Genomic DNA, 13551 nt, shown 5'->3' on the forward strand with positions numbered 1-13551 from the left:
TGGAGTTTGCTTGAAAGGAACAGACTTTGAATTTATACTGAACCTGTAAAGTTGCGCAGCTTAGTTATATTCACATGCTATTTGGCGTTCAGGGTCCGCACAACCTGGAATTAACCCGCCTGCCCTTTCTTTGCTGAGGGATTTTGTTTCAGTGTTTCAAGTCTTCAGAGTTTCCTGGTCCAGCCGTCCAGCTTCCAAAAGAAGGAAGTCTTCTTTCCGATGGTAAATTACGTCTCCAATTTCCATTTCTACAAGGATGCGAGATAACACGCTTCAACAGTATAATTTTGTTAGAACTACGAAAGATAGTCCTTGGTGCAAAGATCACTTTGTGTTGGTTCTGGGGCCTTGAACATGAGTCTTTTTCTGACAGAGAAAGAAACATTTCTCTGTCGAGGTTCTTAGATGTTTGGAATGTTAGAAAAAGCATCTGCTGAAAATTGATTCATGAAAAGAGAATAAGCAACATAATTAACTCTGAATGATATGATAATGTAACATACACCTATGCAACTTAACTATGCCTCTATATTTTACCATCTATTATCCCCGTGTATATTGTCAGAGGAGTATTGTTAACACTATCTTTGTGAGACCATCCATAGGAAAAAAAAACAGAAAAGAGCGAACAATTAATAACGCGTAGTTTCTGTACCAAAAAGTAAAAGCATATCGCCACTTACAGTATGGCAGGGTAATAGTGTATTATAGTAAGGTGCTGTTTTTACAAGTGATTTCAAATATTGATGACAACCTGTACAAACATTTAGTAAATTACTGTCACAACACCCTACTAATACCACATGTTGGCACCCTTTAGCATTTTTAATGCTTCCCAGGCAACAGGAAAATAACATAGAATAATATTTATCACAATTCATTCAATAACAGTCTCCAATAATTTATTTATCCATCCATTCATTCCCAATCAACAACTCAACTTTGAAGAAAAAGATGCAACCTACCTCAATTATAGCATTATATTACATGACTTCATTTGTGTTCTCAATCTAAAACAGCATTATTAGTGACAAAAAGCATTTCACATTGTCCCACCATCTGATCAGTTTAAGACAAATTTAGGACTTCTGGAGTTAATGCTTAGACTGCTCACTTGAAGAGGGTCCTGACCACAGAACCCTGATCTTTTTAATTCACTTTGTGTATACAGCTCCTGTTCAGCCTCAAAAATGAGCAGCCAGGCAGCAAAGGCAGGAGAAGAGCTTTGATGCAGGTAATTGATCTTTCCGAGTGCCAGCTGGAGCATAGTTCTCTGCACCTGCAGTGGCCTTTTGGGTTTACAATCACATTTTGTCTCCTATCCCAAACAAACAGGAATAAAAAAAAGAAAATCCTTTGGCTTTGTGCCGTCGCTTGTGGATCACTACTTGCATGCTTTGGCCACCTATATCTGGAAGCCAAGCGAGCTGATTATGGCAGCACTGTAAATTCATTGTTAGTTATCAGTCAACGCTGTGCTCCAGCGTGACATTTTGGCACAAAAGCCTGAGGCAATGCTGAGCAGGAGTGAGTAGATAATACTACCTTCCCTTGCAATATTGGTGAGACAGTTACTCAAGTACGGTTACTTTATAATTCGTATGACTAGTYACAGGAGTACTGATGAACAATATTTAATGATAAATGTTTCTAGTAGCATAGTGCTTCCTAATACTAGACAATGTATTGATTTACTACTGACTCAGGAGGAAAAGTTCCATCTGAATGATTAAATCTACCTATAAGATCTAGATTTCAACAGAGTTCTTCCAATCAAAGATGGACCAAGTCCAACACTAGTAAGTGCAGGAAGTTCGAGAAGTTCATATCTTAAAAGGGACATTGTTGCAGACTCTGAAATTCTTACTACCCACTGAGTAAAGAGCTCTTGTCCCAATACCTCAATTTGATCTTCTCTCAGATCCAGTACTTCTGTCTTTATGTCAAATCCTGTTTTTTGATCTATGAATTCTTTGACGTTTTCCAGGGAAAAAGAAATGCAAGTCTGAGTGACTCAAGATGAGAAGTGGCTAAGTAGCGTATTGAAGACTGTAGCTCCATGAGCCATCATCGTATTGCTAATCTCAACACATGCCACATTGAGTGAGRTAGAGTTGCAGTCCAAGAAAAGTTCAATGGCTGTGTCCCTGAGTCTAGTTATCTCCTGAACACTACTGTTTTAGTTGAAATTCATATGATAGCAATACTTTTTTTTTCACAAGGAAGCAATAGAGCTTTCTGCTCTATAGCTAAACATAATGATATTTATGAAGTCAGAGATACTATCTACCTCCAGAATATTTTTCAGTCTACTTATCATATTAGCTCTTAATGCTATTTGTGATTATTCGTTATACTTGCAGCCCTGAAAACACTTTGTTTTCTACTTAGTAAACCAGTGAGCTCTGATGAGGGAAGCTTTTTTAGGTTTAAAAGTAGTTCTGAGATATGTGTTTCACAGGACCAAACACAGTGCTGACATAAGCGATACTCACCTCAGAGGAACTGCATGCATTTATCCCAGCCATGAATGTGACTTCAGCTTTCCACAAGAATGACTCAAATCTTTTTGATTCATTCACAAATACAATTACTAGTTACTGTTACGGCTAACATTGGTTAGTGACTTCTTGGTGAGGGTTGAACTGCTTTTTCAGCATGAAACTAAGTTTCTCAGTACTGGGTAATAATATCCTCTTGTAAAACCAATCCAGTATCATCATAACCTGGTAATAACAATGTTGTTATTAGGATGATTCACGAAGCATTAAGCATTTGTCTATACGTCTACAGAGTTAGAGGCCAGAATCTGAAGCTCAGACATGCAAAATAATAACCATTTTCTCAAGACAATATATACCCTGAGCCTTAATTTTCTTTGTGCACATACAGCACTGGCTCGTTTCTGGGTACGAAATTCTGTACTTTTGGTGTAAGGATCTATTGTTTTGCTCTTAAAGTAAGAATACCAGTCTAAAGAAACTGCAAGGGTATGCAATATCAAAAATAGAGGGGTATTTACAAAATGCATACCATGTGCAAGACCGGCAGTTATATTCACTGCAGCTCCAACTAGGATTTGGTGGGTTTTGGAACAAAGATAATGAGAGCTTCTAACCAGGACACAAATTACTTAAAGAGAACTACCAAGTATCAACAATAATGTTCACAAAATCTACTCAGCTGAGCTCTACTGCTTGCAGTCTGCAAACTAGTTCATTCAAATGAGCCCAGATGAGCACTGCTGCAGTCTAAGCAGATAGACGTGAAGACACCACCTCTGAAATCCCTTTGGAGCAGGCATGTGCAAAGTGAGATATGCAGACTATTAATGCCAGATATGCTACTTGGAAATAGTAGGAAAGAATAATGCACCCTACTATTGCTTTCCGGCATGAAAAGGAACAGCTCTTTTTGTGCCGGTCACCTAGAGCCGGGAGCTGCTGTCACTGCCTTCTCGTGAGAGGAAGAGGTGGGACTGGTGGCATGCTTCCTCCCGCACGCTATGCGGCAAGGGCAGAGGAGCAGCAGCGGTCACAGCTGCATCTCAGCGGTACTCGGGGCAAACACTCAGAATTGCAGCTTTGTTTCTGTAATGCTGCGCCTTAGCAAGCCCCTGACCAGTCCATATAATAGTGAAGCAGGAATAGTCTGTCCTACCTGGTCCATAGCTCACTAACAGATAGTGACTTCATCCAATGCTAGCCTCATCCATCCCAACAGGCTCCAAAGTGCATTAGTTATGAGGTACTTCTTACCACCATTTGGTCCAAAGGACAATGACAAGACCTAATGAGATAAAAATATAGCTGCTATTCTACAAAAGAGACACAGATTTGCATACAGTCCTGAATCAGTGGTAACTAAAATCAGTATGTGGGCAGTCCCCCTTCCCTTTCGTTACTAGTGCTATGGGACCACTCTAGTTAATAGAGATATAAATTCAGACTCCAGTAAGTGCCAGATTCCTACCTCTAACTTTGTATTGCTAAAGTTACTGGGCAAGATCTGCAAATTTTGAAATTGTTTCCTTTTCAAGACAGACTTTTGCTTTGATATATCTGAAGGTTCTGGTGTAATTCTTAAAAGCACTCTGTCCAAAAGGGCAATCAACATCCGTCCTGTGGTGGAGCACCATATGATTTACCTAAGTTAAGGTCCTTCAGGTTTTCAAGGCCCTCCAAATTTCTGTCAGCCGTTCTCTATCAAATAATGCAGGACACCCTCGCTTCACAGCTCAGAGGTGTAACATATGGTGTTTACTCTGTAATAGCACTCAGGAGAGTGAGGCTTTCCTCTGAGTATGTGTCCAATGGTAATGAGACCTTCCAAAACCCCACCATTTTAGGTAATCTTAGAGGATGTTTCCCTCCAAGGGTTTCTTTTACTCAGCCCTTAAGCCAGCTGAGCTTCTCCTCTACCTCCTCCTGCACAGATATTATCTTACCTGGGACTGTAGACCCAAGGTGTCCATGTGAGACTCCTTCAGAAGCTCTCTCCAGACAGAGCTGTAAAAACAGTCAGAAGGTCTGAGAGTGCAAGCAGGAGGTCAGGATGAGGAAGTGAAGGCTGCAAATTTGGGGGCTGTAGACTTGAAACGCAAATTGCAGTCAGAGCAGTGGGAGGGGAGGTTAGCCAGCCAGCCCATCTCAGAGCCCAACTTTCACAAAAGCTTTCAGCCTTGGTATGGCCAAGCCAGAAGGTGTTGAAGTAGAGGTTTGGCCAGCCCAGTCAGCAATTCAACCCCCAACTCTCTGGGCAGACAGAGCCTTAGATCATCTTGCTAGCAATACAGTGGGATAACCTCTATTTTAAATTGAAACAATGCTTTTTCCATTGTTTTCTGATGCAAAGAGCTGCAGACATGCCATATTTTGAAGGAACTCTTTGTCATTATGGAGCAAGATCGTGTTTGCTCATCTGAACTATGGCAATAGCTGTGGCAAAAGAGCTGCCCTCTTTGCTGCTACATCGATGATCACTGCCTGCTAGACTATATGACAGTGCATATCCAGGACATTTAAGAGTTTATTAGGGCTGTACAAGGGTTCTCTATGTGAGCTGATAATCCCTAAGGAAGTAAGTTGGGTCATTCATATGCTTGACCCGATTTCCTCACAATTTTGTCTCCAGTTCTTCATACACATCATCTTTATTCACATCTGACAACGGTTACCACAGAGCAGGATGAAAAATACCACAGTTTCCTTTACCTTTAGTATTAAATTATGATTACTCAGATATTACAGGAAGACATCTGCCAGCAAACATGCACTTTTAATAGAGAGCACTGATGAACACATTCTACAGCTATAGTCTGTACAGTTTATATTAATGGACCTGATTGAGAGCAAAGTAAATAACATACATTTTTTAAACATTCCCAAAGGCATAAAATAGCAGTACTACAATCTTTACAAAACCATGCCATGTCATCAAGGACTTTGCACCTCCCGTCATGTCACGAGAGGAACATGCCATGCATGTGGTACTGCTACATCTTTGGCAGATAGTCCTCTGTGCCAGCCGTGAAAGGATCAAGCAGCAGAAGGTAAGACTCAAGCTGGCCACAGGGTTGCCCTACTTATGTAGGCGCTCCAGTGCCCTGAGGACTTTGAGGAGTTCAAAGGACAGGTGAGCTGGATCCAGACTTTGATTTTTGGACAACTTCCCTTTACAAAGTTACATTTTATAAATAACCCCCACACATCATCCTTCAGACACCTTTAAGATGACGACACTTTAGAAAATACATAATTTACTTGTCTGTGAGCCCAATAAGTGGAAATTTCCAGGCCTTTATATCTTCTCTCCTGTAGCATTAACCGAACCGGAAAGCTTCCCGGAGATGAGAAGCCACCAATGTTCTTGTTAAATTGAACAACAGTACAATTACTTTTGAGGTCTGCTTTTTCAGAGGTTTGCAGCTTGCTCTGTCCCTCCCACCATGCATCTCTGTCACACCCTGAGTTTGGATGGGTGGAGCTGGTTTCAGTTTCCTGCTGCTCTTCTACGCACTCATACCATCAGCTTTTCTTGCTGCCATGGCCCTTTAAGAAAATCCAAATGTGAATGACTGGTATCCATGCCAATATTTGGAAAGGAAGAAAGCCCACCACAGGTCTGCTTCTAGATCCACTTCCACATGAGCATTTCACAGGCCACTGAAATGAATTTGTGCCTTGTTAACCCAGCACTGTTGCTGTAGTATGTGGTCCATAAACAATGTTTGTCATGCATTATGGTTTGGAAACCATTGTATAATCTTTAGGCACATCTTCAGCATATCCTTAGTCTTTCACATACATGGAATTGTTAAAGTGCCCCAAGATTTCCAGGTCTGATGTGTTGGATTATACCAGTTTAGAGACAGACTTTCCTTGTTCCTGAAAGTGTGCAGCAGAAAATGGTAATGTGGTGACAGCAAAACAGCTAAAGTCATTTTAAAGCAAAAATGTACCTCTTAATTGTTTTGAACTCAGGGAAACAAATATTTTTGTATTGTATCTATAAACACACAGTGTGGACCCTGTAAATACAAATAATGGGTCTGAAAAACACTAAGAGACAGATGAGGGGAAAAAAAAAAAAAACAGTGACCATCCTCTTCGAGAAACAAACTCATACTTTGTCTATTTTTTTTGTCTGACTTTCAGGCAGCAAACTTCTGCCTTTGGAAGGAGGCCTGCTTGCTCTGTGTAATGTATCAGCCTACAGTCATCAGGAAAGGTGACATTTTTCACCCAGTAGTAGTAACCTTTTGAAAAGGCCAGCTGACCAAAATAATTTGGACAAGGAAAGCTAATCTCATTCAGGAGGGACATTTCTGCCCCAAATCAGTGCCCATAAATATCAGTTTCCAACAGATTTGCAAATTTTACCTCTACCAAATTCACCAGACCAAGATATGTTGCCTGCCATGTCATGACTTCTCAGGACTTTATTATGCTATATCCCAGTCTGAGGGATGAGCTGTTAAATGAGTCTTCATAGGTGTATGCACAAGTGTGCCACAATGAAAGCTGTATTACATGTGTAAGGGAATGGAAAAAACAAACAGGCATAAGGAGCTTCCTCTTTTGTATTTTTGTCTTGCAAAATATACAKCATTTTCTTAGATGTTAGCGCAGTCCTTTTAACATGAAAGGTTGGAACTATTCATCACAACGGTAATTTTGCTAAGAGCATAAGCTGTTTAAAAACATTAAGTTGCAAAGGGGGTGGGCAGAGAGCTCACAGGCAGCGCATTGTTCTGCTCTGAGCACGGTCGCTCCGAGACGGGAACAAAAACCGCGAGCCGGACAAAGACAAGTTCCAGCCATCTAGTGGCAAATTGCACTGGCGCGCAGCACGGCCCGAGCCTGCTTGCCACGGGGAGGCTGGCAGGGCCTCCACGCGCTCTGTGGAGGCGCACAGGAACATTTCACCTAGTTCTTCCCAAATCTGGGGAACTGCAGGACTTGGCAGCAGCGGGGTGTCTAGGGAGCAAGCTCACGCGCATGGGAGCTGTCTGCCAAGTGAGGAGACAGGCTGGCAGGGGACACAAACGCRAGGTTGGCTTTCGCTAGGCTGGGGCAAGGGAGGCTCAAGGAGGCTGCAGTCGCTGTTTTCTTTTGGATCCCTGCAGTGCTAGACATCAGAGGCACAGCCATACTAGATACATACAGCTGTTCACAGTTGCCTGCTTACAGTGCTTATTCAAACACTAATTTTTTCCTCAGACTATAGCTATGTCCCTGGGAGCTTGCACTTGCCACCCTGCCTGCTTCTGTACAGCAGCGTTCAGGGAAAAATCGGGTGGTGTTCCCTGTAGTTCCTTAGCAGAGAAGAGTGTGTCTAAAGGAGAGGCACAGAGTGGAGCAACACACTCAGGTCCTGTTTCAGAGGAGGGAAAGACGTGCAAGCCAAACAGGGTGTCAAGATTGAAAGTAGAAGGATGCARTCAAACAGCTATACAAAGAAAGCCATATGCTTAGTCTAAGCTGGGATAAAACAGTTACCTTCCAAATTTATTGAGAGTGAACTGTGTTTTGTATTTTTGGTATGGGTACAAACGCACACAAAAACCTAACAGTTGGCAAGGCSTAAAGAGATAGCAAAATAGTAAAACATGCAATATTTTGAGGAAAAAGTTAAAAACATATATGCATATGCCTGAATACCTCTAGGTATTCAGCCCAGTATACCAAAGCTCCCATTTTAAAAGCGATGCCCATGCTTTGAAGCCTATGTCTCCTCRAAAGCAGGCACATGCAAGTTCTGTGGGTTCAACTTACTTTGGCACAGGTATCCAGTGGAATAACCTAAGCAGCCTGGACATTAAGTGACCATTAGTTTCAATGTGAATTGAAACCACAGTAAAACCAAATCCAATTATCTGTTTACCCAACTATAGGTTCAAGTACTTCACTTATAACACCCAAGTCTAAAGATACTCTGTAAGTTAAGTATCTTTAGTAACAGAGAAATTAAATTTCTTGTGATTACATTTTACTCCAAGTTTTGATTGCTGCTGAATTCTTTTGGAAATATCAAATTTGGTCCAAAGCACATCCTGTCGTTGGCTTACATACACACAAAAGTGCATGGCAAGTTGTGCTCAGCTACAAAGAACAGGTCAAACTACAGTCACAGTTATACCAGGCGTCGCCAGGTAAACACGGAGTAATTCTGCAAAACACCAAGTAGTTACTTGGTACTGTAACTGAGAACTTTTGTAGCTGAGAACAAAGTTTCATTCCAAGCAGTTAAAGCAGCATGAACCGATTTTGATGTACACATTTGTTCTTTATGAGAAAACACAGTACTGGAGAGAGTACAGAGGGTAACACTTCCCTCCAGCCAGAGGATTTTCCAAAGTCAGCTCCATCAGCATTACTTCCTGACAGCCACTAGCATGGAAAAGAAACACAGCTGTTTCCTACTAGTGATATCAGCTACTATATCTCAAGCTCCTACTTCTATTTGCGTAATGTTTCTGTCACCTATGATGGATAGCTAAAAAAGCAGGAGGGAAGACATCTGGTTGCTAGTTTTAAGTGATTTGTCATCCATTCTCCTACCAAAAACTGGAAAGTTGATAGGGATGCAAACTCATCACAAATATTTCGTCAGAGTCCTGCTCTAAGGAGCATTTGGCCAAGGGGAGGTTGAATCTCCCAAACGAGCTGTTACGCTCATGCTTCATCTGGCCTTTAGCAGACATGCCCTCTCCCTGGACTAAAGGGGAAACTAACTGCCCGGGGCCTGCAAAACAGCGTTCCTCAGTGGGGTGGCCGTCTCCTGCYGTCCAGCTCTGCCCCCTCTTTCCACTGGTGGGTCACACCTCGTATTTGTGTTGGATCCTACGCCACAGGCAGTAGAGGGAATTAGGGAGCAGGAGAGCTCTGCTTTTTGCATCCCTGTTTTACCCACTGGGCAGCTGAGGCAACAGGTAGGTTTTAAAGGACTTTCTCACAGCGTCCCAGGAAATCAGTGGCCAGGTTTGAAGTAAAGTCCAGAGGCCTGAAGCTGCTGCCTGTTCCTGGGCTCAGCAGTCAGCAAGAGGCCAGGGCAGGATGCTAGACAAGAACATCCTCCTTCCAAACATCTCAGTCTGCTTTTTCGTTTTTTCCAAGTGAAGAAGGCCTCACCTTAGGAATGGGTTGGTATCTGAATATGCATTGCCCTGCTCTACACTTTGGTGGTCATTGAAAAACAGGGCTATTTTGCAAAGATCTGAAACTTGACCTTAAAAGCTGATTACTTAAGAGACAGCAAGGAGTGCAACAGAAAATTTTCTTGGGCAGAAAATATGGAAACAGCACCTCCTCTGGTTTGTAAAACAGACACTGAGGTCGGGGTGGGGTGGTCTGGCAATGAGCACAAGGGTTCGCAGCCCCGCAGCCATTTGGGGTTGTCCGCACTCAGAGCCCTGCTGCTGTCTTCCCTCCCACGGCACTGCAGGTTGCCTGCTACGCTCTGCGAACACTCTCCTGCATCTATTTTTGAAGCAGCTCCTTAGAACAGACGTCCTCATATGTGTCTCTTCCCCTCTGCATAAATAACACTTTGCCTCATGCTCCTGCCATCCTTTTGAACCTTCCCACCAGTGATTTCCACTGTGGCTTTCTTGGCAGTGGTGCTCTGGGGCATGTGTTGCCCTCATGCCCTCCTGAGGGCTAGCTACACAGATCTTTTTCCTTCTGACCTTGTTTCTCCCCCTTCCCAGGATTATTCCTTCTTTCGTCCCTTCCCAGCTCTCTCCCAGTCTGCTCCTGCTGACTCCTGGAAGTGCTGCTAACACCAGAAGTTATCTAGAAACTTCCTTTTGGCTGATGCTACCAAGAAAGAAGCCACACATGCAATCTGGCCTTTTTGCAGCTTTCCTGCAAATATCAGCACTGCTGCTTGTCCCCAGTGCGTGACTGTTTTGGGCATCCCAGAGCCTCCCTCGGAAGGAATCCTTCTTGATCACTTTGTCCTTCACTTCTCTTGGTGACGCTAGCACCAATATATGCCAGTACTTTAAAGAAATGTATTCAATGTGTGCAAGATGGGCTAGAGATGCATGGATGCTGCCATGTCCCCCCAAACCTGACAGAACCAAACCAGTAACACCAGTAGGAACCAGGCGATCACGTCGCTGGCAAGAGCTGACCTGCACTGCCATACGTTCTCTTGGTCTCTCTTTAGAAACAGTCTAACACGTCACTACCAGCTCGCAGAGGACCTGCTCTGCTCTTCCCCCAGTCCCAGCCTTGACTTCTACCTGCTGAAGAGCATGTGAAGAGTTGTTTTAGCTCCAAGATATGCAACTTGGAAACATTTATTTTTAGATGGGGAATCTAGGAGAATCATCCAAACAATCGATCAGCCTGTCCAAAGACTAAAATATGTGCTGACTCCTAGAAAAACGTGTGAAGTAAAATATCTCTGATAGATCAGTTGGCCTAAATATTGTTAGGTGGCATCTTTTGCACATGCAGGACCCAATTCGGCTAGCCTTGCTCCTGGAGGAGTCTGGAAGCAGCCTGCAGGTTTCAAGAGCCCTGAGCAAGAAGCAAGAGACTAGTTACGAGTGGGGGAAATGGAAACACCAGCCAGCTGAGGCACTGACAGAGGAATTATACAGGCCTAATAACATCACCTCTACAAGTGAAATCCCAGCTCCAAACAAACCTGTAAGAGTTTTGCAACTGGGGCTGAGGACAGAGAGGTTTCACCACACGGCTTAACGGGCAACGCTCCCAAAGTGCAGAGCAAAGCCAGCCTGCAGAGCCAAGGGTTTAACACAAGAGAAAAAACCTTTTTCTTTGTAGCAAAGGCCCTTTGTACAATCAATCACCAGTCACGCCACCGGAAGCCAAAACAAGAGAGCGTGGTTTATAAAATGCAGCGTCCCAGAGACTGTCCTCATAGTGTAACAGCATTGCTGAACGGCCACCTTGGTCGCGGACAAGGCCTCTGGGAGGCCAGGTAAGGCTTCAGCAATTCCTAATGCCACCCAGATCTGCTTCTTTCTAGGCGACTGAAGCATTATCAGACCATCCTTTTCCATTCTTCCTCTTTGCCTGATGTCTCCGAGAGCCAGGTCCTACACACTTGGATATCTACAGGGGCTTTGTCAYTGGTGGCAAGGTGCTTATGAACAGACCATGATTTAGTGAGGGGGCTTAAATAGGAATCAAAAGGTTTGGACCTCTTTGTGTGTGTATGTATGTATATATATATATACATACACACACACACACACACATATATATATATATATATATATATGTATTTCAGCATGTAGTCTCTTAACAGCTGTGCTCCCCCTAATGCTGGGAAGGAAAATAGCCTTCTACTCAGTGCTGCCTATGAGGAGATTCAACGATGCTCCACACAGAGACCCCCTTCGGCACCCCGTGGGGGTTTTTAGCTGTACATTACATCTCAGAGCGCGGTTCGGCTAACGGAGCAAACCGAGAGCGCCTGCGTTACCTGGGAAGCACACCTCTGCAAACTGTCACACAGTGGCTGTTTTGACATGGAAAACTGATCTCAGGTGGGATTTCAGAAAGAGGTCATTGGCCCAACTGCTCAATAACTGGGAAGAAAACTTTAACTGCTGCCCTGCCCCCCAAAAAAGTAAAAAACAACATGATGCAATCCTGGAGATAGGCACTGACAAGGTTACAGATACTTGGCGTGTCAAATACCAAACAAAACCCCCAAAGCAAGCACAAAGCCAAAGCAAAACAGGATTTAACTAGCAGAGGCAAAGCGACTTCAAACATCCCTGGCATCACAGTGCCTCCCTGCCAGGGGCTTGGCCCTGGAAACGCCTCCAGGGCGGACAAAGCACCAGCAGAGCTCGCTGTGGGTCATTTCTTTCTTCGCCCACAGCTGAACCCTGAGCCTCAGCTGCTGGACACCTTCTGAGCCCTGCTGCCACCAGCCGAGGGGAAGAAATAGTGCTGTTTTAGTTAATTTTAAACCAGCAAAAGCTGGTTATTGCTTAACCAGCCTAATCCTTGCCTGTTCTCACAACACAAAAGGGAAAGACACGCGCTTGCTTTCATAGCACAGGGAAGGGTAGAGCAGGAGGGGAGTCCTGCTAGGAGCCAGGGCTCCGCAGGCTCAGGGCCAGCTGCCCACCTTGAGCCCTTCCCTCCCACACCACCCCTGCAGCCTCCAGCTGAAACACAGCTGTGCAAAAGTGCCATCACCTGTGTGCCATCAGCACCCTTGTCCTGCAGGCCAGACCACTCACACATTTAAAAAAAAAAGAACTTGCAAAAAAATCTGCAGCCAGCAGAAAATCATGGAAACTCCGGTGCAACCACTGGAGCAAGGGTTTGGCAAGACATGTCATGCTGGCTGCATCAAGCCATCGGTGACAGATGTACTCTGAAACCTGAGCCTCTTTCTTCACATTTAGGTGTATTAACCATCTGAGCAACGGCTTCCTCCCACATACCTATTTTCTGTCTCCATTAGCGCATGGCACTTTGGCACACGGACAGAGCAGAAGATGCATTCACCTTCCTCCTCAGGTCACAGAGCAGCTCCAGCCGCGCTCCAAGCAACACCGTCTCCCTGCTGCCGCTCAAGACCCACGTCCGTCTGAAGCTGGTTCAAAGGCAGCAGACACCCAAGCCACACTCAACAGCACCGATGTGGCCTCATAGCTCTATGTAACCCCTGAATGAGAAATATATTATTATATTTAAGCCTGGTAGGCTTAAATTCAGTTTAAGAAACCAGCAGCTCTGTGGATTCAGCTTTGGACACCTCACACGGGTGGTGGGCACCTTTCCTATTACAGGCAAGGCCTATAGGGAGCAACCCTTGGAGAAGCATCACCCAGGTGGGGCTGGAAGGGGTTGGATTTTGCCTAGTTTGTTGCCAAGAAAAGGCTTTTGCAGGCTCATGAACCCAAGAAGTGGTCCAGGTGAGGAGGAAGGGGCAGCCTGCTGCCGGAGCCGTGCTCCTCCCCAGACACCGCTGTCTCCTACCCCCTGCAGCGCAGCTGCTTTATTCTTATCAGCAGCGTCCACCAAACAGTTTTAACTGGATGAAGCAACT

General features: G+C 44.2%; 2 long non-coding RNA genes across 2 annotated transcripts; both read right to left on the reverse strand.

Moving 5' to 3' along the window:
* LOC112972182 lies at positions 1–4546 on the reverse strand. Its single transcript, XR_003255569.1, has 4 exons — positions 4448–4546; positions 3661–3789; positions 2496–2726; positions 1–433 (listed from the first exon to the last, which is right to left on the reverse strand). It is a non-coding gene; the product is annotated as an uncharacterized LOC112972182 (long non-coding RNA).
* Positions 4547–5258: 712 nt separating this feature from the next.
* Positions 5259–13261, reverse strand: LOC112972183. Its single transcript, XR_003255570.1, has 2 exons — positions 12944–13261; positions 5259–6386 (listed from the first exon to the last, which is right to left on the reverse strand). It is a non-coding gene; the product is annotated as an uncharacterized LOC112972183 (long non-coding RNA).
* Between the last annotated feature and the right edge of the window lie 290 nt (positions 13262–13551).

Source organism: Apteryx rowi, unplaced genomic scaffold (assembly GCF_003343035.1).
Source record: "Apteryx rowi isolate R43461 unplaced genomic scaffold, aptRow1 scaffold_48, whole genome shotgun sequence".
NCBI classification, from domain to species: domain Eukaryota; kingdom Metazoa; phylum Chordata; class Aves; order Apterygiformes; family Apterygidae; genus Apteryx; species Apteryx rowi.